Raw genomic sequence first — 26451 nt, 5'->3', positions numbered from 1 at the left:
TACTCAGGGACAGACAGAATTGTTACGGAGTGCCAGAGAATTGTTACTCAGGGCCACAGAAACTTTACTTAGGGCCACAGAATTTTTACTCAGGGACAGACAGAATTGTTACTGAGTGCCAGAGAATTGTTACTCAGGGACAGACAGAATTGTTACGGAGTGCCAGAGAATTGTTACTTAGGGCCACAGAAACTTTACTTAGGGCCACAGAATTGTTACTCGCACAGACACAGAATTGTTACTCGCACAGACACAGAACTGTTACTGAGGGCCACAGAAACTTTACTTAGGGACAAAGAAACGCTAGTTAGGGCCACGGAATTCATACTCAGGGACAGACAGAATTGTTACGGAGTGCCAGAGAATTGTTACTCAGGGCCACAGAAACTTTACTTAGGGCCACAGAATTTTTACTCAGGGACAGACAGAATTGTTACTGAGTGCCAGAGAATTGTTACTCAGGGACAGACAGAATTGTTACGGAGTGCCAGAGAATTGTTACTCAGGGACAGACAGAATTGTTACTGAGTGCCAGAGAATTGTTACTTAGGGCCACAGAAACTTTAATTAGGGCCACAGAATTTTTACTCAGGGACAGACAGAATTGTTACTGAGTGCCAGAGAATTGTTACTCAGGGACAGACAGAATTGTTACGGAGTGCCAGAGAATTGTTACTCAGGGACAGACAGAATTGTTACTGAGTGCCAGAGAATTGTTACTTAGGGCCACAGAAACTTTAATTAGGGCCACAGAATTTTTACTCAGGGACAGACAGAATTGTTACTGAGTGCCAGAGAATTGTTACTCAGGGACAGACAGAATTGTTACGGAGTGCCAGAGAATTGTTACTCAGGGCCACAGAAACTTTACTTAGGGCCACAGAATTTTTACTCAGGGACAGACAGAATTGTTACTGAGTGCCAGAGAATTGTTACTCAGGGACAGACAGAATTGTTACGGAGTGCCAGAGAATTGTTACTCAGGGACAGACAGAATTGTTACTGAGTGCCAGAGAATTGTTACTTAGGGCCACAGAAACTTTAATTAGGGCCACAGAATTTTTACTCAGGGACAGACAGAATTGTTACTGAGTGCCAGAGAATTGTTACTCAGGGACAGACAGAATTGTTACCGAGTGCCAGAGAATTGTTACTCAGGGACAGACAGAATTGTTACTGAGTGCCAGAGAATTGTTACTTAGGGCCACAGAAACTTTAATTAGGGCCACAGAATTTTTACTCAGGGACAGACAGAATTGTTACTGAGTGCCAGAGAATTGTTACTCAGGGACAGACAGAATTGTTACGGAGTGCCAGAGAATTGTTACTCAGGGCCACAGAAACTTTACTTAGGGCCACAGAATTTTTACTCAGGGACAGACAGAATTGTTACTGAGTGCCAGAGAATTGTTACTCAGGGACAGACAGAATTGTTACTGAGTGCCAGATAATTGTTACTCAGGGCCCCAGAAACTTTACTTAGGGCCAGAGAATTTTTACTCAGGGACAGACAGAATTGTTACTGAGTGCCAGAGAATTGTTACTCAGGGACAGACAGAATTGTTACTGAGTGCCAGATAATTGTTACTCAGGGCCCCAGAAACTTTACTTAGGGCCACAGAATTTTTACTCAGGGACAGACAGAATTGTTACTGAGTGCCAGAGAATTGTTACTCAGGGACAGACAGAATTGTTACTGAGTGCCAGAGAATTGTTACTTAGGGCCACAGAAACTTTACTTAGGGCCACAGAATTGTTACTCGCACAGACACAGAATTGTTACTCGCACAGACACAGAATTGTTACTGAGGGCCACAGAACTGTTACTTGGGGCCACAGAAACGTTAATCAGGGACACAGAATTGTTACTGAGGGCCACAGAACTGTTACTTAGGGCCACAGAATTGTTACTCGCACAGACACAGAATTGTTACTCAGGGACACAGAATTGTTACTCAGGGACACATAATCGTTTAATTAAAGAGTATGTCAGACAACATGCAGAGGAGTGGCAGAGGAGGCAATGTTTTAGGAGCGAGCAGACGTGGCAGCAGAGGAAGGGGTCGAGGCAGCACTATTCGCAGCCAGAGGCCAGTGCTCCCGGTGTCATCCAGCGGTCGTGTCTCCACCGACAACCCTGCCGTCGTTGATTGGTTGGCTCGGTCGTCTTCCTCTTCCCAGGTCACCTCTGACACCTACAGCCAACGGTCGGTGGGTACGTCAGACACAACCGTTAGTTGGCATGGCCCGGGACCAAGCCCACTGAAATCACGTGTCCTCTACCTGCCCCTGTCCTTTGGTGTTCCCTCACCAAGCGAAGTATCGCATGCTGTGGGCTCAGCCCCACTGTACAGTGAGGAAGAGCTAACAGAGGGCGGTCAGGAACGGGGGGAGACATCAGCCTTTTCAGCAGCCAGGCGAAGAAGTAGTGGCGAGGAGAGTGGCTCGGTAGCCGGTCTAGAGACAGGTCTGTCTCCTGACCCAGACGCAGCCGAGGGGGCTAGTAGTGAGGCGGAGACCCTACTTGATGATGAGGAGGTTGATCGCACTTGGCAGCCTCGTCGTCATCAGGCAATTTCTTCCGCATCATCAGGAGAAGAGGGTGGCAGCTTGGCAGCGAGCAAAACAGTCGGTGGGTTGCCCAGGAGACAGCAGCAGGGTCGCAGCAGTGTCAGTGGAGCCAAACGTCCACGGAGTAGAGCACCAGCTCCACTGCAGCCTACCACCACGGCCAGTAGTGGTGCCGGTGTGCACGGAGGAAGCAGCAGTCAGCCAGTGAGGAGTATCGGGGGCAAAGTTTCCTACTCGGCGGTGTGGCAATTTTTCGTCAAGCCGCCCGAGGAAGTAAACGTAGCCGTATGTCGACTATGTGGCCAGAAAGTCAAGCGTGGCCAGGGGGCCCATGTTGGGACTACAGCGTTGCGGCAGCATATGCAGCGTCGCCATTTGGTGGCCTGGGAAAACCGTGATAAAGATACGGCGGTTCTGCCCGCCCCAGCCCCCGCTCCATCACCCGCTCCGTTACTTGCTCCGTCACCCGACGTCAATCGCCCTCCATCAGCCAGTCAAGGCTCCAACACCTCTGCTGAGGGGAGTTGTCGCTCGTTGGCATCTTCCGCTCGTTCAGTTGCTCCTTCTCCTGCTACTCCTCTTCACGGATTCCGTCAGCAGTCTTTCTTGGAATCCGTTTCCAAGAGACAACAGTTTGCGAGCACGCACCCGACGGTGCAAAAGCTGAACGTCCTCCTGTCCAAGTTGCTGGTGCTGCAGTCCCTCCCTTTCCAAGTGGTGGACTCAGCACCTTTCAGAGAAATGATGGCTTGTGCCGCGCCGCGGTGGAGAGTGCCAAGCCGTCATTTCTTCGCCAAAAAGGCAGTGCCAGCCCTGCATTCACATGTAGAAGACATGGTGGGCCAGTCTTTGAGCATGTCGGTCTCTGCCAAAGTGCACGGCAGCGCCGACGTGTGGAGCTGTAACTACGGTCAGGGACAGTACATGTCATTTACGGCCCACTGGGTGAACGTGGTGCCGTCACAGCCGCACCAGCAACTTGGACAGGTCACGCCGCTTTTGCCTCCACGTTTGCACGTCCTTGGTCCGGCAAAGATGTCCGCCTCTACCACCTCTTCTTCCGCCGTGTCCTCAGCCGCCACCCCCGTGCCAAGTCCCATTACCCGACCGGCATATCACATGTGCAGGGCGCAACGGTGTCACGCTGTTCTGCACCTGGTATGCCTTGGCGAACGTAGTCACACAGGGGAGGAACTTCTGAGTGTAATGAACAGAGAAATCGACAGATGGCTGTCTCCGCGCAAACTGAAAATCGGAACCATGTTGACCGACAACGGAAAGAACATGGTGTCTGCTCTGCGTCAAGGAAGGTTGTGCCATGCGCCATGCATGGCTCACGTGTTCAATCTGGTTGTCAAGCGGTTCTTAAAATCCACCATCCCACTGCAAGACATCCTTAAAATGTCACGTAAACTTTGCATGCATTTCAGCCATTCCTACACCGCAAAGCACACCCTCCTTGAGCTGCAGCGGCAGAACGGAATTCCACAGCATCGCCTGATCTGCGACGTTGCAACAAGGTGGAATTCAACCCTACACATGTTAGACCGCCTTTACGAACAGCGAAAGGCCATCACCGATTTCCTGATGTTACAAGCGGATAAAGGTACTCCCCTGTGTAACTTCGATGTCAGCCATTGGCAGCTCATGCGTGACACCTGCCGCTTGCTCAGGCCCTTTGAGGAGGCCACGCTATTCGTGAGTCGGCAGGACTATGGGATGAACGACGTCATTCCTCTGTTGCACGTCCTTGAACAAATGCTGTTAACAATGGCTGGTCAGGGTGCGGTAGACGTGGCGCACAGATCTCAACGCCACATGACCCCTGTGGGGGCAGGACAGGAAGAAGAGGAGGAGGTAGAGGAGGACATTTGTGCTCAGGAATTATTGAGTGAAATGGGTGGTTTTTCCACTCAGCGGACAGGAGTGGAGGAGCAGGAGCATCTGGTAGAGGAGGAGGAGGAGGAGACAGAGGACCCAGACGCACCGTGGCAGTATGCTGTGGAGATGGAGGCAGGGAGTCCCTCGCATTCCTTGGCACAAATGGCCCATAGCATGCTCGCTTGCTTGCGTAGCGACAGCCGAATAATAACCATCAGACAGAGGGATGACTTTTGGCTGTCCACCTTGTTGGACCCTCGCTACCGTTCCAAAATGGTGGCCTTTTTCACACCTGCTGAGAGGGAGGCCAAAATAACGTACTATAAAAACCACCTATGTAGTCAGTTGGTCTCTGCCTTTGTGCGCCAACGTCCATCCTCAGACACTGTGGGCCCTGTGCGCTCGCGTTCCGCTGCCATGGCAGCAGGGGAGGGGTGGGGTGGTAGGAGCAGTGGCAGCTCCACCAGCAGCAGCTGCCTCAGTCTGCAGTCGATGATGAGTAGCTTTCTTCACCAGCGCAGTGAGGAAACTACTAACCAGCCGCAGCAGCAGCATCAGCATCAGGTGGACCTGGAGCAGGACCTCAAACAACAGGCTTGGGCCTACTTGGACAGCACCCTGCCAACCGAGGTAGACAATCCCCTTGACTACTGGGCAACGAAACTTGACCTTTGGCCCCAACTAGCTGAATTTGCCCTTGAAAGGCTGTCATGCCCGGCCAGTAGCGTGGCATCGGAGCGCGTGTTTAGTGCGGCAGGAGGTATTGTAACTCCGCGGAGGACACGACTGTCCACCCAAAGTGTGGAGAGACTCACGTTTGTGAAAATGAATCAGGCGTGGATTAGTCTGGATTTCAAACCACCAGTTCCTGACACAACTGACTAAATCCGCCATGAATCATGCCTCAAACATGTGCCACTTTGAGGTCTCCTCACACACTGCTGGTGTGTAGAATTTTTTGACATAGGGTGCTGGCAGATTACGGGCCTCCCATAGCTGCTGCCAGGCCCCTAATCTGCCATAGGCCCCTATATACCGCCTCCTCATGCTGCTGCCAGGTCCAGAGTCTGTCATGGGTCCCTGTACGGCCTCCCATTGCTGCTGTCTCCATCGCCACACTCTGCCATGTGCCACTTTCAGGTCTCCTCACACACTGCTGGTGTGTAGAATTTTTTGACATAGGGTGCTGGCAGATTATGGGCCTCCCATAGCTGCTGCCAGGCCCCTAATCTGCCATGGGCCCCTATATACCGCCTCCTCATGCTGCTGCCAGGTCCAGAGTCTGTCATGGGTCCCTGTACGGCCTCCCATTGCTGCTGTCTCCATCGCCACACTCTGCCATGTGCCACTTTCAGGTCTCCTCACACACTGCTGGTGTGTAGAATTTTTTGACATAGGGTGCTGGCAGATTATGGGCCTCCCATAGCTGCTGCCAGGCCCCTAATCTGCCACAGGCCCCTATATACCGCCTCCTCATGCTGCTGCCAGGTCCAGAGTCTGTCATGGGTCCCTGTACGGCCTCCCATTGCTGCTGTCTCCATCGCCACACTCTGCCATGTGCCACTTTCAGGTCTCCTCACACACTGCTGGTGTGTAGAATTTTTTGACATAGGGTGCTGGCAGATTATGGGCCTCCCATAGCTGCTGCCAGGCCCCTAATCTGCCATGGGCCCCTATATACCGCCTCCTCATGCTGCTGCCAGGTCCAGAGTCTGTCATGGGTCCCTGTACGGCCTCCCATTGCTGCTGTCTCCATCGCCACACTCTGCCATGTGCCACTTTCAGGTCTCCTCACACACTGCTGGTGTGTAGAATTTTTTGACATAGGGTGCTGGCAGATTATGGGCCTCCCATTGCTGCTGCCAGGCCCCTAATCTGCCATAGGCCCCTATATACCGCTTCCTCATGCTGCTGCCAGGTCCAGAGTCTCTCATGGGTCCCTGTACGGCCTCCCATTGCTGCTGTCTCCATCGCCACACTCTGCCATGTGCCACTTTCAGGTCTCCTCACACACTGCTGGTGTGTAGAATTTTTTGACATAGGGTGCTGGCAGATTATGGGCCTCCCATAGCTGCTGCCAGGCCCCTAATCTGCCATAGGCCCCTATATACCGCCTCCTCATGCTGCTGCCAGGTCCAGAGTCTGTCATGGGTCCCTGTACGGCCTCCCATTGCTGCTGTCTCCATCGCCACACTCTGCCATGTGCCACTTTCAGGTCTCCTCACACACTGCTGGTGTGTAGAATTTTTTGACATAGGGTGCTGGCAGATTATGGGCCTCCCATAGCTGCTGCCAGGCCCCTAATCTGCCATGGGCCCCTATATACCGCCTCCTCATGCTGCTGCCAGGTCCAGAGTCTGTCATGGGTCCCTGTACGGCCTCCCATTGCTGCTGTCTCCATCGCCACACTCTGCCATGTGCCACTTTCAGGTCTCCTCACACACTGCTGGTGTGTAGAATTTTTTGACATAGGGTGCTGGCAGATTATGGGCCTCCCATAGCTGCTGCCAGGCCCCTAATCTGCCATAGGCCCCTATATACCACCTCCTCATGCTGCTGCCAGGTCCAGAGTCTGTCATGGGTCCCTGTACGGCCTCCCATTGCTGCTGTCTCCATCGCCACACTCTGCCATGTGCCACTTTCAGGTCTCCTCACACACTGCTGGTGTGTAGAATTTTTTGACATAGGGTGCTGGCAGATTATGGGCCTCCCATAGCTGCTGCCAGGCCCCTAATCTGCCATAGGCCCCTATATACCGCCTCCTCATGCTGCTGCCAGGTCCAGAGTCTGTCATGGGTCCCTGTACGGCCTCCCATTGCTGCTGTCTCCATCGCCACACTCTGCCATGTGCCACTTTCAGGTCTCCTCACACACTGCTGGTGTGTAGAATTTTTTGACATAGGGTGCTGGCAGATTATGGGCCTCCCATAGCTGCTGCCAGGCCCCTAATCTGCCATAGGCCCCTATATACCGCCTCCTCATGCTGCTGCCAGGTCCAGAGTCTGTCATGGGTCCCTGTACGGCCTCCCATTGCTGCTGTCTCCATCGCCACACTCTGCCATGTGCCACTTTCAGGTCTCCTCACACACTGCTGGTGTGTAGAATTTTTTGACATAGGGTGCTGGCAGATTATGGGCCTCCCATTGCTGCTGCCAGGCCCCTAATCTGCCATAGGCCCCTATATACCGCTTCCTCATGCTGCTGCCAGGTCCAGAGTCTGTCATGGGTCCCTGTACGGCCTCCCATTGCTGCTGTCTCCATCGCCACACTCTGCCATGTGCCACTTTCAGGTCTCCTCACACACTGCTGGTGTGTAGAATTTTTTGACATAGGGTGCTGGCAGATTATGGGCCTCCCATTGCTGCTGCCAGGCCCCTAATCTGCCACAGGCCCCTATATACCGCTTCCTCATGCTGCTGCCAGGTCCAGAGTCTCTCATGGGTCCCTGTACGGCCTCCCATTGCTGCTGTCTCCATCGCCACACTCTGCCATGTGCCACTTTCAGGTCTCCTCACACACTGCTGGTGTGTAGAATTTTTTGACATAGGGTGCTGGCAGATTATGGGCCTCCCATAGCTGCTGCCAGGCCCCTAATCTGCCATAGGCCCCTATATACCGCCTCCTCATGCTGCTGCCAGGTCCAGAGTCTGTCATGGGTCCCTGTACGGCCTCCCATTGCTGCTGTCTCCATCGCCACACTCTGCCATGTGCCACTTTCAGGTCTCCTCACACACTGCTGGTGTGTAGAATTTTTTGACATAGGGTGCTGGCAGATTATGGGCCTCCCATAGCTGCTGCCAGGCCCCTAATCTGCCATGGGCCCCTATATACCGCCTCCTCATGCTGCTGCCAGGTCCAGAGTCTGTCATGGGTCCCTGTACGGCCTCCCATTGCTGCTGTCTCCATCGCCACACTCTGCCATGTGCCACTTTCAGGTCTCCTCACACACTGCTGGTGTGTAGAATTTTTTGACATAGGGTGCTGGCAGATTATGGGCCTCCCATAGCTGCTGCCAGGCCCCTAATCTGCCATAGGCCCCTATATACCGCCTCCTCATGCTGCTGCCAGGTCCAGAGTCTGTCATGGGTCCCTGTACGGCCTCCCATTGCTGCTGTCTCCATCGCCACACTCTGCCATGTGCCACTTTCAGGTCTCCTCACACACTGCTGGTGTGTAGAATTTTTTGACATAGGGTGCTGGCAGATTATGGGCCTCCCATAGCTGCTGCCAGGCCCCTAATCTGCCATAGGCCCCTATATACCGCCTCCTCATGCTGCTGCCAGGTCCAGAGTCTGTCATGGGTCCCTGTACGGCCTCCCATTGCTGCTGTCTCCATCGCCACACTCTGCCATGTGCCACTTTCAGGTCTCCTCACACACTGCTGGTGTGTAGAATTTTTTGACATAGGGTGCTGGCAGATTATGGGCCTCCCATTGCTGCTGCCAGGCCCCTAATCTGCCATAGGCCCCTATATACCGCTTCCTCATGCTGCTGCCAGGTCCAGAGTCTCTCATGGGTCCCTGTACGGCCTCCCATTGCTGCTGTCTCCATCGCCACACTCTGCCATGTGCCACTTTCAGGTCTCCTCACACACTGCTGGTGTGTAGAATTTTTTGACATAGGGTGCTGGCAGATTATGGGCCTCCTATAGCTGCTGCCAGGCCCCTAATCTGCCATAGGCCCCTATATACCGCTTCCTCATGCTGCTGCCAGGTCCAGAGTCTCTCATGGGTCCCTGTACGTCCTCCCATTGCTGCTGTCTCCATTGCCACACTCTGCCATGTGCCACTTTCAGGTCTCCTCACACACTGCTGGTGTGTAGAATTTTTTGACATAGGGTGCTGGCAGATTATGGGCCTCCCATAGCTGCTGCCAGGCCCCTAATCTGCCATGGGCCCCTATATACCGCCTCCTCATGCTGCTGCCAGGTCCAGAGTCTGTCATGGGTCCCTGTACGGCCTCCCATTGCTGCTGTCTCCATCGCCACACTCTGCCATGTGCCACTTTCAGGTCTCCTCACACACTGCTGGTGTGTAGAATTTTTTGACATAGGGTGCTGGCAGATTATGGGCCTCCCATAGCTGCTGCCAGGCCCCTAATCTGCCATAGGCCCCTATATACCGCCTCCTCATGCTGCTGCCAGGTCCAGAGTCTGTCATGGGTCCCTGTACGGCCTCCCATTGCTGCTGTCTCCATCGCCACACTCTGCCATGTGCCACTTTCAGGTCTCCTCACACACTGCTGGTGTGTAGAATTTTTTGACATAGGGTGCTGGCAGATTATGGGCCTCCCATAGCTGCTGCCAGGCCCCTAATCTGCCATAGGCCCCTATATACCGCCTCCTCATGCTGCTGCCAGGTCCAGAGTCTGTCATGGGTCCCTGTACGGCCTCCCATTGCTGCTGTCTCCATCGCCACACTCTGCCATGTGCCACTTTCAGGTCTCCTCACACACTGCTGGTGTGTAGAATTTTTTGACATAGGGTGCTGGCAGATTATGGGCCTCCCATTGCTGCTGCCAGGCCCCTAATCTGCCATAGGCCCCTATATACCGCTTCCTCATGCTGCTGCCAGGTCCAGAGTCTCTCATGGGTCCCTGTACGGCCTCCCATTGCTGCTGTCTCCATCGCCACACTCTGCCATGTGCCACTTTCAGGTCTCCTCACACACTGCTGGTGTGTAGAATTTTTTGACATAGGGTGCTGGCAGATTATGGGCCTCCCATTGCTGCTGCCAGGCCCCTAATCTGCCATAGGCCCCTATATACCGCTTCCTCATGCTGCTGCCAGGTCCAGAGTCTCTCATGGGTCCCTGTACGGCCTCCCATTGCTGCTGTCTCCATCGCCACACTCTGCCATGTGCCACTTTCAGGTCTCCTCACACACTGCTGGTGTGTAGAATTTTTTGACATAGGGTGCTGGCAGATTATGGGCCTCCTATAGCTGCTGCCAGGCCCCTAATCTGCCATAGGCCCCTGTATACCGCTTCCTCATGCTGCTGCCAGGTCCAGAGTCTCTCATGGGTCCCTGTACGGCCTCCCATTGCTGCTGTCTCCATTGCCACACTCTGCCATGTGCCACTTTCAGGTCTCCTCACACACTGCTGGTGTGTAGAATTTTTTGACATAGGTTGCTGGCAGATTACGGGCCTCCCATAGCTGCTGCCAGGCCCCTAATCTGCCATAGGCCCCTATATACCGCCTCCTCATGCTGCTGCCAGGTCCAGAGTCTGTCATGGGTCCCTGTACGGCCTCCCATTGCTGCTGTCTCCATCGCCACACTCTGCCATGTGCCACTTTCAGGTCTCCTCACACACTGCTGGTGTGTAGAATTTTTTGACATAGGGTGCTGGCAGATTATGGGCCTCCCATAGCTGCTGCCAGGCCCCTAATCTGCCATGGGCCCCTATATACCGCCTCCTCATGCTGCTGCCAGGTCCAGAGTCTGTCATGGGTCCCTGTACGGCCTCCCATTGCTGCTGTCTCCATCGCCACACTCTGCCATGTGCCACTTTCAGGTCTCCTCACACACTGCTGGTGTGTAGAATTTTTTGACATAGGGTGCTGGCAGATTATGGGCCTCCCATAGCTGCTGCCAGGCCCCTAATCTGCCATAGGCCCCTATATACCGCCTCCTCATGCTGCTGCCAGGTCCAGAGTCTGTCATGGGTCCCTGTACGGCCTCCCATTGCTGCTGTCTCCATCGCCACACTCTGCCATGTGCCACTTTCAGGTCTCCTCACACACTGCTGGTGTGTAGAATTTTTTGACATAGGGTGCTGGCAGATTATGGGCCTCCCATAGCTGCTGCCAGGCCCCTAATCTGCCATAGGCCCCTATATACCGCCTCCTCATGCTGCTGCCAGGTCCAGAGTCTGTCATGGGTCCCTGTACGGCCTCCCATTGCTGCTGTCTCCATCGCCACACTCTGCCATGTGCCACTTTCAGGTCTCCTCACACACTGCTGGTGTGTAGAATTTTTTGACATAGGGTGCTGGCAGATTATGGGCCTCCCATTGCTGCTGCCAGGCCCCTAATCTGCCATAGGCCCCTATATACCGCTTCCTCATGCTGCTGCCAGGTCCAGAGTCTCTCATGGGTCCCTGTACGGCCTCCCATTGCTGCTGTCTCCATCGCCACACTCTGCCATGTGCCACTTTCAGGTCTCCTCACACACTGCTGGTGTGTAGAATTTTTTGACATAGGGTGCTGGCAGATTATGGGCCTCCTATAGCTGCTGCCAGGCCCCTAATCTGCCATAGGCCCCTATATACCGCTTCCTCATGCTGCTGCCAGGTCCAGAGTCTCTCATGGGTACCTGTGCGGCCTCCCATTGCTGCTGTCTCCATCGCCACACTCTGCCATGTGCCACTTTCAGGTCTCCTCACACACTGCTGGTGTGTAGAATTTTTTGACATAGGGTGCTGGCAGATTACGGGCCTCCCATAGCTGCTGCCAGGCCCCTAATCTGCCATAGGCCCCTGTTGTCGCTTGTTGGCATATTCCGCTCGTTCAGATGCTCCTTCTCCTGCTACTCTTCTTCACGGATTCCGTCAGCAGTCTTTCTTGGAATCCGTTTCCAAGAGACAACAGTTTGCGAGCACGCAACAGACAGTGCAGAAACTGAACGTCCTCCTGTCCAAGTTGCTGCTGCCAGGCTCGTAATCTGTCATGCGCCCCTGTACCGCCTCCTCATGCTGCTGCCAGGTCCAGAGTGTGTCATGGGCCCCCGTACCGACTCCAAATGCTGCTGCCAGGCCCGTAATCTGTCATGGGCCCCTGTACCGCCTCCCCATGCTGCTGCCATGTCCAGATTGTGTCATGGGTCCCTGTACGGCCTCCCATTGCTGCTGCCAGGCCTGTAATCTGCCATGGGCCCCCGTACCGACTCCTCATGCTGCTGCCAGGCCCGTAATCTGCCATGGGCCCCTGTACCGCCTCCTCATGCTGCTGCCAGGTCCAGAGTGTCTCATGGGTCCCTGTACGGCCTCCCATTGCTGCTGTCTCTATCGCCACACTCTGCCATGTGCCACTTTCAGGTCTCCTCACACTGCTGGTGGTTTCCATTTTTGTCATAGGGTGCTGTATGGCCTCCCATTGCTGCTGCCTCCACCGCCACACTGTGGCTCCACACTCTGGTTTTGGCCCCGTGACTGGCCAAATGAGTGAAGTGTGCGGTGATTCTAAGATCGACGGCACTCATCTGCATGTCATACTGCCTGACAGTATTATTTCTCTTCCCCAGCAGACTCCAAGGGCATTTAAATTAAAGGTACAGTGTTCAGCACTAATATTAAGTCTCTCTGAAGCCTAGAAACACCCTTTTTTAAGTTAAATTCACAGCGAATATATTCGACTCGAATCGAAATTTTTCTACGAATTCGCCGAATCAGTCGAATCGAATTTTTGAATACTTCGCTCATCTCTATTCACTTCCTCAAACTAAATCTTTCTAAAACTGAGCTCTTTCTATTCCCTCCAGCCCGTGCCCCCTCCCCTGACTTCTCCATCAAGATCAATAATACAAACATCAGTCCCTCCCCTCATGCCAGGGTATTAGGTGTAATCCTAGACTCCCATCTGTCCTTTCAGCCCCAAATCCAATCGCTGTCAAAATCTTGTAGTCTTCACCTCTGCAACATCTCCAGGATACATCTGTTCTTAACCTTTGAAACCACTAAGCAACTTATTCACTCCCTTGTTATCTCTCGTCTTGACTATTGTAACTCCCTCCTCATTGACCTACCTCATCGTAGGCTATCCCCTCTTCAGTCTATCATGAATGCTGCTGCCAGACTCATCCACCTTACTAACCATTCCATATTTGCCATCCCTCTTTGCCAATCCCTCCACTGGCTTCCCATTGCCCAACAAATAAAATTCAAAACATTAACAATAACATATAAAGCCATTTATAACTCTGCCCCAAATTACATCACCAATGTTGTCTCCAAATATCACCCAAACCGTCCTCTCCGCTCCTCCCACAACCTCCTCCTCTTTAGATCCCTTTTCTCCTCCTCCCATGCTCGTCTCCAGGACTTCTCCAAAGTCTCCCCCATCCTCTGGAACTCTCTACTCCAATCTATCCGACTATCACCTACTCTGCCCACTTTTAGGCAATCTCTGAAAACCTATTCAGGGAAGCCTATCCCTGAATCTGAATCTATTCAGGGAAGCCTATCCCACCTTCAGCTAATAACAGAATCTTCTATTCCTCCTATCAGTTCATCCCCCACAGGTATTACCTTTTGTAGCATAAGCCCCTCCCTCTTAGATTGTAAGCTCCAAGGAGCAGGGCCCTCCTAACCCTCTTGTATTGAACTGTATTCTTGCTGTATTGTCTCCCTTTATATTGTGAAGGACTGAGCAAACTTTTGGTGCTATATAAATCCTGTATAATAATAATATTTAAAAATTCTGAATTGTAAGAAAAAAGTTACCTCTGGGGTATCACTCTGGGCAGGTGTATGAAAGTATGCATTCATAACAACAAAGCATGGATTTACATTCCCCTAAAGTATCATGTATGTAAACTCTTAGCTTGTAAAACAATATATTCAGTTTAAAATAGAAATTAAAAACAAATCATTTGTGTATAGTTATCTTCCCAGTAAATAGCTGTGTGTGTGTGTGGGGGGGGGGGGTCAGGACAAGTCTGATCATTGAAGGAAAGGACACTGAGTTCCCCACACATTTGCAAAAACTGACCACACTGTGCTATCATGTCTAGTGTAGTCAGTTTTTAATAGAAAAGCAGAGAGACTGACAGGAACAGCAGGGATTTCAGACAAAGGAAGTAATACAAAGAGAACAGATTATTTTTCATACAAATATATGATACAGCTGCCATGTATCAGGAATATGCAATGCGGGGTTCACATACTTTTTAAAAATATCTATCTTTATTGATACAGCATTCCTCTGTCTTTGGGTCTCCTACAGTCACGTCTGAGCATTACGTACACTTGACCTTTGATGTCTGTGCATTGCTCACTCATGACCCCTTTCTTACTTTTGACCTACTTACTCATGACCCTTGCACTCTCCACTATGCTTTTCTTACTTATACTTTTTCTTACTTAAAGCAGAGTGATATTAGATTTTATTTAACTATACCCCTTTAAGCCCCTCCCATGCTTATTGCAATTTGGCCACATCCAAAATTCCCCATGGCATGCAAAGTGTGCACATTATTTCCCCGCTTATTCCTTCAATGTCTGCCTCTTGTTCCAAAAGGTGTGAGGGTGTGTTAACCTCCTTGGCGGTATTCCCGAGTGTAGCTCGGGGTAGAATTTCTATACCAAGAACGGTAACCCCGAGCTACACTCGGGCTTACCATGCAGCTTTCTCTGGGGGTCCCTGCAGCACTTACCTTGTCCTTCGCTCCCACGATGGGTCCCCTGCAGCGTCCCCGTCCATCTCCTCCGGCCGATGCCGGCATCCGGCTTCTGTGTTCCGGTCCCTGTGACGTCGGAACGTTCGGCCGGCGGAACTAGCGGGAAATTTGAAATTTTTAAAAAATGACATTTTTTCTGTCATTGCTTTTTCACTGCATTTCACATAAATTTTGTCCCGAGTGCTTTGTCCTGTGCCCTGCCTGCATTTTGACTGTTCTTTCTGCCTGGAAACTTAGAAAAGTCCATGGCGGCCAAAAAGCGTCCCTTTACGTCAAAAGCAGTTTTAGAACAGCGATAGTAAATCAGAACCACTTGCAGAATTGAGTGATAATGATTCGTGGGGAAATTCGTCATCAGACACTGAAAACGATTTTGCGACTTTGCTCAGCGATGTGCGAATTTGCCTCTGTATTTCAAATTTCAGTGTTTTTGGTTTGATTAGATTATTGAATTAAATTTATTATTATTATATTATTTTTTATGATTATTTATTAAATTATATTTTATGATTTCGTGTTTCAAGTTTTTTCATATCCGGAATGTTTAATAGACTCTTTTTTGGATAGATTTCAGTGAGTTATTCCTAAAAATTACAGCCTACAATAAAAAACTACATATTTCCATGCAAAAAAATTGTACCGCTTTCAGCACAAAAAATCGGAAAGAATCATACCGCCAAGGAGGTTAAAGAGGGTGTGGATTTTTAGGTGTGGTTAGAAATAGAGGAGTGATATTGTGGGTGTGGTTAATAATGGGTAAGGTCAGTATAGTATCCCCAGATTTCATTTTAAATATCTGGTCTGAGAGTACAAACTGGATAGCTGATAATATTAAAGCAGAATTCCAGACAAATGTAAAAAACACAGACTAATGAAGCTCTATAGTCATTAATTCAATATTGAAAGTAATGCTAAAAAGTAATGTTTTTGTCTTAAAATAAAAAAGATGTTATATTTACCTGCTCTGTGCAACAATATTGCACAGAGCGGTCTCTTACCAACTCTTTGAAAGCACCTAGATGGTACTGTGTGCTCCTTCTTTCCTTCTTCCTAAGTGCCCCCTTAGCAAGCCATGTGCTATGGGGGCACCTGTGTGCATCTGTTCTCAGTCTGTGTGCGTCCATTGACACACAACACTGGTAAGCTCTGCATGCGCCGGAGTAATGTCACCATGGCTCCGACCATGCTGGCTTGCAGGGGGCCCATTATTTTGGGTTTTTTTCAGGTGGTTTACTACCTCTTTAATATTTTGGCTGGTAGGAGACTATGTTTTTGAACCTAGAAAAGTACCCCCAAAAGCTGCAAAGTCATAGTTATATGTATAGGGACCCTCTCTACTTTTTTCCCCAGACAAGTGTTTCACTTTTTCTAGACATTATGCATTTTTAAAAATCACTGTTTTTTTAAGGACTCTTTAGACAGCTTGTGTGTGCTTAAAAATAATGTATCAATTCAAGCTCCATGACAAGAAAAAGTTTTATATTTAGAAATGATGCATTGCCAGCTTGACACTGTTCAGTGCTATCACAGCCAGCTGTATAGTTATGTGGTTCTGGTGTCTAAGCTGATTTGTGTGGTATACTGAACTTCACAGCACAAAAAAAGAGTTATTTGTGGAATTTTCACTGTAAGTAAAATTCAAACTTTAGAAATAATGTTTGTACAGCCCTAAGAATTTGATGGAAATGTGGAGATGCAAAGAACTTCCCAGGTGTCCTGAATTTCATATATTATAATTTCTCTTTCTTTCTCTATTTTTGGAGGATAATATGCTGGATCTAAACAATGAAGATATTTAAAAGAAAAGTATGGCCTAAGCTTTTTTCCGGTTGTACTTCTTTTCTGGGTCACAGGAGTGCACTTACTTTTGCTCCCCTGTGATGTAGAGTCAACTTATAGTGATGTCACAAAGCCACTCCAAGCTCTAAAAGCATCTTGACCAGATTGTCAGGATCTGCCCAGCTGTCTGCTTGACAGCTCTAGTTCTCAGCACGTGGCTCAGAGCCGAAGCCAGCTGTGCCTGTCCCCTCTCCAGCCTGGTGCTCCAGTGGATGCTGGAGAAGCAGAGGTGAGAGCAGTGACTGATGATCACTGCTCTCCTCTTAGAGCTGAGCGATTAACAGTCATGTGATCACTCATTAGAACTGAGATGGAGTAGCTACACCATCACACTGGTGAGTATAGATGTTTGTCACTTAAGCTACCACAAATTTCTTGTTTAGGAACGGATGCACAAAAAGAGACAAAATTAGAGCAGCTCCACAACACTGTAAATTGTTCTGAGAATTTTTGCATATACGTTGGTCTCAGATCTCCTGACATTGTTATCCCATCTCTTCCAAAAGGATTTTCATCAACTATGATCTACATATGGCTATACAGTGCTACTGCAGTGTATAAAATGATGTTAATTAAAGTTTGTAATCTGTATAGACAAAGATGCCACCCATCAAAGGGTAACCCCCAGCTGCCACTATGATGTTTCATATAAAATCCACCTAACCTGAAAAGCAATCCCAAATTGATAATAATGTATTCTTTCAATTGCTTTGGACTCATCTCAAACCATAGAAAAAAGTATATAAAGAAGTTAAATCCTTGGTAATTCTGAGTATGGGGGACCATTTGACTCTTTCCCTTCTTCCCATGATTCAACACTAGGAGTCTAGCAGCCATCCTCTAAACTGAAGCCTACACAGAGCAGAGGGGCTGGAGAGTAAAAAAAAAGGCACATATATGCACTGAGGGTGGCAATTGATAAATCTGTGGGTTTTACATACCAGCATGGCCAGGGCAAGTGTTTAGAGTAAAATGCTAAAGTAAAATTCAAAGTCTTCCATTGCCAGTGAGCAAACCCTTATTAAATAGAACATACCAGTAAAGCAGTTTATAGGATCTTTGATCTTTTCTAACCTCCATGTTAGACATAATGGATCTATAATTGTCTATACTGTAAATACAATGTTTATGCAAGAAATTGTTCCTCTCTTACTGGCAGCTGATGTCACATTTCCATCGACATATTGGACCTCATCAAGGTCTCTTTGCCATGTGCTCTTTTATAATCTAATCGCATGTCCACTTTAAAAATCAGTTTGCTCTGTGAAAATGGATAAAATACAATTACTAAATGATATGCGTAATCATTCTATGCTATTAGTGTTGAAAGGTGATATTGAATTGACATTGAGAAAATTAGATCTATTCTTCATACAATTATATTACTACACTTTCACTCTAATGTCATTCTAATTGGAGCAAAGCATTGAAATGTGAAACTAGGTGTGTGTCAGGATCTAATTATCACACAGCAACTCATTCTTGGAATAGTTTTCTGGCAAGCCAAAAAGAAAATGATAATTATGGTAACATTTGATTTTTTTGTTATTTGTGATTAGTAAATTTACACTGTATATACCGTAGTTCGTATATGCATGAAAGCAGCTGGATGGATACTTGTAAAATTGTATAGAAAAATGAAAGATTGTCTCCAGTAGCCTAGCATGCAACCCTTATGTTTAGCCGAAGATGTAACCTTCAGACCCACATGAAGTCCAACCCTCACAGTGCAATTTCCTAAATACATTCATACATACAGTTGGCAGTACGGGTAATGCGTCCAGTGTTCCAAACAATGGCAGTATACCTAAATATACTGTATACATGATTTTTGAATAAAGATAAGGAAGTGAAGAGATGTAAATCAGACAAAAGATTTCCCAGCAACACTTACCAGTCAGCTTGCAAAACAACCAATTTGGCCTTGTCTAACAGCAGAGTTAAAAACAGAGGGTTTTGTTTGCACACATTTGCAAATACAAGCGTAAGCCACAGTCCCATATAAAGGGTCCTCTGTATACTGTGGGCCTAACTAAAATTTCCAAAGCCTTCATAGTAGGAGCACATGTATAAATGGATAGGTTAAGGACAGGTGTGCCTGGAGGAGCCCATCCCTCCTTAAAGGTACAGGGACGCACGTGGTGCCCAGCTATAGTAAAATGACCTATCTATTTATACATGTGCTCCTACTATGGGAGCTTTGGAAATTTTAGTTAGGTCCACAGTATACAGAGGACCCTTGATGTGGGACTGTGGCTTGCGCATGTATTTGCAAATGTGTGAGTGAGTAAGAGCTGATTCATATATATGCGGGGCGGAATGAAACTCAGGTTTCACAGCTAATTGATGTAGTAGCTGTTCACAGGTTTACATCAGGTTCAGGACAGGATTAGCTCAGGATCTTATCCTGTTCACACATATGCGGTTTTGGAAAGGTTCCCATAGAAGTCAATAGCCTGTAATCCGTACCTGAACCTGAAGCCACTGCTCAGAAATTGTACATGACTTATTTTGAAACCTCACTTAATCCACACCGCCAGTGCACTGGACATATGTGAACGGGCACCATAGGAAGCAACATTATTTCACATGTCATGCGGATTACCACAAACCACATCCAATCCGCATATATGTGAATGGGCACTAGAAGAAAAGCCTGTCCTCTGCCAACATGCTGCAGATAAGATGAAATAAACTAAGCAGTATTTCATCCTTATGGGAATACAAACATGTTTGACCTAATCTCCTTGTAGAGATCATAATATGAAGGTGAGCTGGTTAGAGTGGTACTGGTGATCAGGCTGCACTTCACAGTGTGTAATTTAAAGAAGCACATACACCTTGTGGACTCACCTTGATTGGGACTTTGTAATCTTGTTGTGAACATACAAGATGGTATTTGACTGTCTTGTCTTGTTGTGAACATACAAGACTGGTTTTGTAACACGCCAACAGATGACAGCACAAGGCTGACTGCACAATCACAGAGAGCACCAACCTTCATAAGTCAGTGTGCCAAAAGACATCGTCCTATGTATATCAGGAGCTGTGCAACTGGTGCTATTCTGCCCATGTGCGTTACCACGTCTACCTATTTCATCATGGACAGCAAATTAGAACAAAGAGAAATAAAACATGAAATTCTGAGTGAACCCGTACACCCAAGTTTTGTCACAGGTAATGATCCTCAACATGAAGGACAGGTCATTCACAGCATGCTGATAGAGTTCTTGGCAGACTTCGAAGCAATGTTCCTTCTGCTCCTGGGTCCTGGGGAACTTGGCAGCAACATGGCACATGTTCAAGTCTAACGTGAGGATTGCCTGGACTGTTCCATATAACACACCGATAATGGCAGCAATGTTGTGGATTGTTCTCTGACGATCATCACGCACAAGTTGCCGAATGGTATCAACATTTTTTGGGGTTGAGTTAGTGGAAGGTCTTCCCGATCTGTGCCCTGACAGTGCATTGTGATTGGCCAAAGCAAGTCAGGTGCAATCCTCTGGCCAATCACAGTGCATGATGATGTCACAAGGGGTGGGGTGACCCCACCCCCTTGTGATGTCATCACAATATTTAGGAACTGTCAGGCTGGAGCAGCTTTCAGATGGCGGGAGCCAGCATTGAGAGGTGTTTTCGGGTCGGCGGTGCTGGCGAGCAGTGTGATTGACGTCTACTTCTGGGGACATTTTGGGGGTTTTTTGTGTTTAATAAAGGACTTGTCAAAAACTGTCTACTGTCGCTTTTTACACTAGACTTTTTTTGTGTGAATGAGTAGCAGTGCCATGTACCCCATACTCATTCACATAATGGGGGGGGTGGGATCTGGGGGCCCTCTTGTTAAAGGAGGCTTCCAGATTCCAATAACTCCCCTGCCCGCAAACCCACTCAACCATGGCCAGTGGTCCTTGTCCCCAACCACATGGGACAAGGTGCTTTGGGGGGACCCCCTGCACCAAAGCACCCCCCCATGTTGAGGGCACATGGCCTGGTATAGTTTAGGAGGGGGGGTGCTTGCTCGACATCACCCTTTCCTAAACTGCAGGCTGCATGCTTGGATAAGGGTCTGGTAAGGATTTTGGAGGGGACCCCCACTGCCATTTTTAAAAAAATTTTGGTGTGGGGGTTTCCCTCAAAATCCACACCAAACCCAAAGGCTTGGTATGAATGGGGGGGACGTCATGTCATTAAAAAAAAATTTAATTGCAAGACAATGCCAGCAATTCTTTTTATATTCAGCTGTCAATGGGGAACCCCGCTGCCAGCTAAAAACAGTACAGAAAGTTTTTACTACTAAAATACCGCATGACTTAATAATATAACTCATGTGGCAATTTAGTAGCGGTGTGGTATCTTACCACATACTCAAATGTGGTAAGATACCTCTTAGTGAAATGTCCCTGTTCGAAGTTCGCAGTTGAACTTTCATTATCTTTTAATGTTTGACCGTGAACTGAACAGGGGGTTTTTGACCCATCACTAGTGATGGTCTCTGTACAGAGGTTTGCTAAATCAGACCTATAGCTATGCAATCAGCAAAGCATACTCTATCAGCTGATTTGAGAGTTCTAGCTCCTAAATGTATTAGGAAATGTAACAATTTTTTAGGACTTGGTAAACTGTTGGTGTTTCCAGTATCATTTTGACGTTTTACTAAACTACCTGCAATTTTTATGAAATCAAGAAATACTATATTAACTCTAAGAACAGAGACTAATACAGCTGGATTTACTAACAGAGACAGATTCCAACATGGGATGCACGTATTTATGAAACCAAATGGAGAAGTCAGAATCTGTGCTGAATAAGATAAGTGAATTGTGCCAGTTTAGGTTTGTAGTAGGTTCAACAAACCCATTGGGGAGTCTTCAAACCCTGAGTCAGAAAATCACTATCAAAGTTTTAGGTTGGCCATAAATTATATCATTTTCTTATTCAATTTCCATTATATTTACCGTCAACTGTGTAATGCAAGGGCCTGCCTGATTGCATACAAATTGAAAGTGTTTAGATTTGACCTAATAAAATATGGTTTTCGTAAATTTAAAGAAAAATTGTGCAAGAAAATTGTACAATGTATGGTCAACAGGGAATGTCCTTTTCCCCAGTTAGTAACATGGATGAATTTACAGTTTATAAAGATGTTACTCTTTTCTTACGTTAGGTCTTTTAAAAACTACTTTATAACAGTAATGATGCTTCAGCTATTCATGAATTTAAATTGCAGGTTGGTGACCAGGAGGTCCCTTCTCTCCTGAGATAATACTTCTTTCTTTGCTACCTGGTTCCTTTTAAATCAACCAAGAAAGATGCCCTAAGATATTTCTTGGCTGCGGCAAGAATAATTATACCCCGTCACTGGATATCCACAACCGTGCCTTCCTTAGCAGAGTGAGCAGTGGAGTTGGATTCTATCCATGATCTATAATGTCTACTGTCTCAAGAAACTGGTAGGGAGGAACAGTACAAGAAAACTTGGACCTCTTTGTCCATGTTCCAATTGTCAACCACATTTACTAGTACTCTAATCTTATTTTCTCTCTTTTTCTTCTCGCACTTGTTTTTCTGTTTTTCATTTTCTTCCTGTTCAGGCACTCAACCACAACACCCAAATACTAACATCAGTTTCCTTAGAAACACTCTCATTTAGTTTACATGATGCATTTCACATTAGTTGATTAAGACTAGATGACGTTTATACTAAAGTCTTCCCATACTTTTCTTATTGTTTGACCTTTCTATTCCTTTTTTGCTCTTATGTATCAGTTTTGTCTGTAGCATGCTGACCAAAACTATTTTAATGGTTTTCCACATTATGCCTTATCCTTGGACCCTTTTTTTATCTCCTTTGTATGCTACACCTCAAACATAATAAACTCAAATTGAACTAAAAAAATTTAAACAATGTCCCTGATATAATTAACAACCCAACACACCACGCTTCAGACAATAACTTAAAAGAGTTTCACTTCTAAATAATAAATATGCATAAATGTATGTATACACCATATGCATTCATTGCTGCTAGCCTCCTAATACATCAGAATAATTTCAACACATGAACTACAGGTGATCCACTACAAGTACATCTCCTCTTCACTGGCAGCGCTGTGAAGATATAGAATATCTGAACATCAAATTATCTTGCATTTAACATGCAATCTGTGCAGAAAATCGTAAAAAAAAAAATGTGATATGAAAGTCCATAAAGTGTCCATGAAAATTTGTTATTTCCTTCCTGGAGTATCTGCCATACACCAGTAGTGCTCATGCAGTGCCTCTCCCTTTAGAAAGGAACTCACTAAGTGAATATGCCAACCATTCTAATGACTGGCACATTTTGCTTATGATAACTCGACCATAGCCTCTGGCATCAAATCCCTAACCATTTCTCTCTCTCCATATTCGTATGGAAAATAAAAAATAAAAGCTCCAATGGGACAATAATATCAGCCAACGATGTAATTTATTAAGAAGCCACGTACATTGTGTATATTAAAAACAGCTCATCTCATAGGGTCATCATGTGATGTACATGCTGGTATGATATTCTCACCACCCTCGTAACGTTTGGAACAAACACCTCATCACTTCTCGTTCTGCGTTGAACGCCACCTCCGGTCGCCGCGTAACAACGCTAATGCATCAGTGTGTTAAAGAATAGTTCCAGGCATTGGCATGTTATACATACAGTCAGGTCCATAAATATTGGGACATCGACACAATTCTAACATTTTTGGCTCTATACACCACCACAATGGATTTGAAATGTAACAAACAAGATGTGCTTTAACTGCAGACTGTCAGCTTTAATTTGAGGGTATTTACATCCAAATCAGGTGAACGGTGTAGGAATTACAACAGTTTGCATATGTGCCTCCCACTTGTTAAGAGACCATAAGTAATGGGACAGAATAATAATCATAAATCAAACTTTCACTTTTTAATACTTGGTTGCAAATCCTTTGCAGTCAATTACAGCCTGAAGTGTGGAACGCATAGACATCACCAGACGCTGGGTTTCATCCCAGGTGATGCTCTGCCAGGCCTCTACTGCAACTGTCTTCAGTTCCTGCTTGTTCTTGGGGCATTTTCCCTTCAGTTTTGTCTTCAGCAAGTGAAATGCATGCTCAATCGGATTCAGGTCAGGTGATTGACTTGGGCATTGCATAACATTCCACTTCTTTCCCTTAAAAAACTCTTTGGTTGCTTTTGCAGTCTGCTTTGGGTCATTGTCCATCTGCACTGTGAAGCGGCATCCAATGAGTTCTGAAGCATTTGGCTGAATATGAGCAGATAATATTGCCCGAAACACTTCAGAATTCATCCTGCTGCTTTTGTCAGCAGTCACATCATGAATAAATACAAGAGAACCAGTTCCATTGGCAGCCATACATGCCCACGCCATGACACTACCACCACCATGCTTCACTGATGAGGTGGTATGCTTAGGATCATGAGCAGTTCCTTTCCTTCTCCATACTCTTCTCTTCCCATCACTCTGGTACAAGTTGATCTTGGTCTCATCTGTCCATAGGACGTTGTTCCAGAACTGTGAAGGCTTTTTTAGATGTCGTTTGGCAAACTCTAATCTGGCCTTCCTGTTTTTGAGGCTCACCAATGGTTTACATCTTGTGGTGAACCCTCTGTATTCACTCTGGTGAAGTCTTCTCTTGATTGTTGACTTTGACACACATACACTTACCTCCTGGAGAGTGTTCTTGATCTGGCCAACTGTTGTGAAGGGTGTTTTCTTCACCAGGGAAAGAATTCTTCGATCATCCACCACAGTTGTTTTCCATGGTCTTCCGGGTCTTTTGGTGTTGCTGAGCTCACCGGTGCGTTCCTTCTTTTTAAGAATGTTCCAAACAGTTGTTTTGGCCACGCCTAATGTTTTTGCTATCTCTCTGATGGGTTTGTTTTGTTTTTTCAGCCTAATGATGGCTTGCTTCACTGATAGTGACAGCTCTTTGGATCTCATCTTGAGAGTTGACAGCAACAGATTCCAAATGCAAATAGCACACTTGAAATTAACTCTGGACCTTTTATCTGCTCATTGTAATTGGGATAATGAGGAAATAACACACACCTGGCCATGGAACAGCTGAGAAGCCAATTGTCCCATTACTTATGGTCCCTTAACAAGTGGGAGTCACATATGCAAACTGTTGTAATTCCTACACCGTTCACCTGATTTGAATGTAAATACCCTCAAATTAAAGCTGACAGTCTGCAGTTAAAGCTTATCTTCTTTGTTTCATTTCAAATCCTTTGTGGTGGTGTATAGAGCCAAAAATGTTAGAATTGTGTCAATGTCCCAATATTTATGGACCTGACTGTAGTTACATTGGTCCAGCTTGGAACAATATAACTATGTATATAAAATACAAAGCCTATGCTGCTAGATGCTGGAAATCACTGAAGTAGACACCTCAACTCCGGTGAACTCCACTTGCTGCTGGGTCCTGTGCTGAGTGGCTACTCTCCTGCATTGTGAACACAGGATGCCTGGAACTATTCTTTAAGCTTAACTAAAGACTCTTACATCCTGCTGACTGGTAGAATCTCACACATCCATTCTAGTTATTTCCTACTTTCTGCATGCACTGTGGGAGGGTCTATTGGCTATATTGAAATAAAAGAAATGTGGGGGAAGGAACACAGTCTACATCTAGTTATAGTTTAAAGTTGAATAGCGTATTTGACAGTTGAGAGAAAAGAAAGCTATAAAAGAGTTTGGTTATGTTAACATAACAAGGAAAGGATATCTTTGTGTGCCCTTGAAGAGCAGGATTACATTATCAGCAGTTACAGCATAATCCACAATTATTTTACTGTAATATCTACATATATTTCTATAATTGCAGTGCAATTAATTTGCTAAGTGAGGTTTAAAGACTTGCAGTATAATAACTTTGTCATAACCACATTACATTTTGTATGACTTAGATAACCCTCTACTGAGATGTAATTTTATGAATTGAACCTGTTGGTTTTTTTTTTATTCAAGTACTGATTTCTGTGAGTTTTTCTATTTTTTAAACTACAAGTTGATAAGGAGATAGAAAGTGATTTTTAGCATTGGGTTTAGCATTTCACACATTTGCTTTTTTTTGTGTTTTTTCTTTTTTTGTATATCTTGTTTTAGAAACACCACCCAGTTATTAAGAAAATAGTTTTAAACATTAATTTACTAAATGTTAAATGTATGGTTACAACATGAAAGACGCCCATTTGTATAAAAATATATTTAAAAGAGTTAAAATGGTACATATCAGCATTTTATGTGATAATTGAGAGACATGCATTTTTATCTATGTAACAGTGTACTATGATGATAATAAAAGTTTTTGAAGTATGCATTTTTATTGTATAGTAATGTATGTGTAGTGAGTATGATGCGTGTGTCAAAAGGGCATTCAGAAATAATAAATAGTTTTTTTATTAAAAAAAAAACATTCTACCTCAACTAAACCAAAACAATAATGGAAATAGAATGAAAGGTAATGAAAATGTTGGTAATTTGATATAAGGTAATACAAATGTTAGGAAGAGTTCACTGCAGCAGCAACAGAGGGAGAGAGTTACCATTCCCTAAGCCAGGGATTGAAAAAGCCGCTCGCCCGCTCAAAAATGCGAGGAGAAATTCCTATGTGGCGAGCAGCGAGCACAGATGAAGCATGGAGCGATTGCACCTGCGCTCCAAGCCTCATTGTGTTCCAGTTTACAACATCCGGCTTCCGGCTTCTGCAGCACCGTCG

The sequence above is a fragment of the Staurois parvus genome, unplaced genomic scaffold (genome assembly GCF_062004578.1).
Source record: "Staurois parvus isolate SC_StPar_1 unplaced genomic scaffold, SC_StPar_1.0 ptg000533l, whole genome shotgun sequence".
Lineage (NCBI taxonomy): Eukaryota > Metazoa > Chordata > Amphibia > Anura > Ranidae > Staurois > Staurois parvus.
Note: the sequence above shows the minus strand (reverse complement) of the source record.